Below are 2,868 nucleotides of genomic sequence, written 5' to 3'. Positions count from 1 at the left end.
TGCGAGCTGGAGGTATTTTGTTTACATGTTATGTCAACAACAGATGACTGCGCCATGTCAACAGATCTGTCACCCATCTGTCAAATCGGTTGAGGGATGATTCAAAATGCCAACATTGAGTTTAGTTTGGATGGACAAAATGTAACCTCATTAAAAAATATTGCAAGAATCACATAAAAACACAAAAAAAAACAAAATTTTGGACAATAATTTTGATAATGATATTAATTATTTTCCACGATATTTAATTTATGTTTTTTTTTGGAAACATTTTTATTTTTGAATTTGAATTCGTATTTTTGTATTTTTGTATATTTGTATATTTGTATATTTGTATACTTGTATATTTGTATATTTGTATATTTGTATATTTGTATATTTGTTCATTTGTATATTTGTATATTTGTATATTTGTATGCTTGTATATTTGTATATTTGTATATTTGTATATTTGTTTATTTCTAGAGTACTTTTTCAAAAGGTCCTATGTGCAAAAACCTCAATCTGAGAAATTTGATGATAAAGTTTTGGTGCACATTTTTAAATCCCATTCAAACACGTTTGGGTATTTTTCGATTCTGAAAACGCCCAAATGAGTCTAGAGTAATGCTTTTCAAGTGTACATCTCGGGATTATATAAAAGACAAGATTACACTTAGTTCTGACGCAATTTGGTTCATACAACCTGTGAGTGCACATAGGACACGTTTCATAGAACAATTTTTGCACATAAGACATTGGCATTGGACTATATTTATGTGGCATTGCTCATAAAACTTTATCAAATAAAATGTAAATCTCGATTTAAAAAAACTACATTTAACCGGATCCTAGACAAACATTATTTTTAAAAAGATATATGGATATAAAAAAATCTATCATAACTTTCTAATTATTCAATAAAATGCGTACATACGTCGTTATTATATTAGCGTATGTGCATAATGATTAAAATATATTTAAAATTGTACATAGGTCGATTTGTTATTGTGGTATGTGCATCATTTTACTGAATGCACATAGGACACTGAGAGGTAAAACGACGTAAATTATTTTGTATGAAAATTTAAGAGAATGCTCATAGGTTATTTTGCATTTCGCTAATAATTTTAAAAATTAAATACTTAGAAGAAATCGGGTTTGATTATAGTGTAGTTTCGGATATGCAGAACGTCATGCATTGAATAACTCAGTTTGTTTACTTTTGCCGCATAGGACCTTTTGAAAAAGTACTCTAGATTTGTATACAGCAATTCCATTTGAAAAGAGCCTAACCCAAAAAAAAAGTTCTCCGATCGGGCTCAATTTTTTTCTGGGGGTTCCTTGGCCAAAATAATTAGACCCGTATTTTTTTGTTTGGCCATTAGGGTGACCTACATCGTGCTAGGGTGGTTCGAAAAATGGCAATTTTCGTCATTTTTCGCAAAAAACACTTTTTTCGAAAAATCATATCTCCGCTATTTGGGAAAAATAGTAAGAAGTTCTAAAAATCTAGCTTAACTATTGAAAAAGTCGTATGAAAACTTAAAATGGCGTTTTGACCGTGTCTGGACCAAAGAGCCTACGTCTGAAAATATTTTTATCGGATTCCTCGGAAAATTTCACGTAACATGTCAAAAATTGGTGATGTCGAACCGTACGTTTCCAAGATATGATTTTTTGAAAATAAAAACTGAGTTTTCGACGCTCCACGCGCAAAAACAGGAAAATGACGAAATCGGCAAAAAATCAACTTTTTTCACTAAAACTGCGATAACTTTAAAATTTCAGCGATGACCTATAGATGTTATGGTACTAAAAGTTGCGTCTTTCAATTACAAAAATTTTGATGCTCAAACATGTATAGGTCATTGCTGAAATTTTTAAGTTATCGAAGTTTTAGTGAAAAAAGTTGATTTTTTGCCGATTTCGTCATTTTCCCGTTTTTGCGCGTGGCGCGTCGAAAAACTCAGTTTTTATTTTCAAAAAATCATATCTTGAAAACGTACGGTTCGACATCGCCAATTTTTTTATATGTTACGTGAAATTTTCCGAGGAATCCGATAAAAATATTTTCAGACATAGGCTCTTTGGTCCAGACAAGGTCAAAACGCCATTTTAAGTTTTCATACGACTTTTTCAATAGTTAAGCTAGATTTTTGGAACTTCTTACTATTTTTCTCAAATAGCCAAACTCATCACCTTTCTTTTGCGTCTAAGACAGCTAAAATCGGACGAAATGGCGCGGAGATATGATTTTTCGAAAAAAGTGATTTTTGTGAAAAATGACGAAAATTGCCATTTTTCGAACCACCCTAGCAAGATGTAGGTCACCCTAATAGCCAAACAAAAAAATACGGGTCTAATTATTTTGGCCGAGGAACCCCCAGAAAAATTTTGAGCCCGATTGGAGAACTTTTTTTTCGGTTTAGGCTCTTTTCAAATGGAATTGCTGTATATTTGTATATTTGTATATTTGTATATTTGTATATTTGTATATTTGTATATTTGTATATTTGTATATTTGTATATTTGTATATTTGTATATTTGTATATTTGTATATTTGTATATTTGTATATTTGTATATTTGTATATTTGTATATTTGTATATTTGTATATTTGTATATTTGTATATTTGTATATTTGTATATTTGTATATTTGTATATTTGTATATTTGTATATTTGTATATTTGTATATTTGTATATTTGTATATTTGTATATTTGTATATTTGTATATTTGTATATTTGTATATTTGTATATTTGTATATTTGTATATTTGTATATTTGTATATTTGTATATTTGTATATTTGTATATTTGTATATTTGTATATTTGTATATTTGTATATTTGTATATTTGTATATTTGTATATTTGTATATTTGTA

The sequence above is a fragment of the Culex pipiens genome, chromosome 3, assembly GCF_016801865.2.
Source record: "Culex pipiens pallens isolate TS chromosome 3, TS_CPP_V2, whole genome shotgun sequence".
Taxonomy (NCBI): domain Eukaryota; kingdom Metazoa; phylum Arthropoda; class Insecta; order Diptera; family Culicidae; genus Culex; species Culex pipiens.
This window is presented reverse-complemented; position numbering follows the sequence as displayed.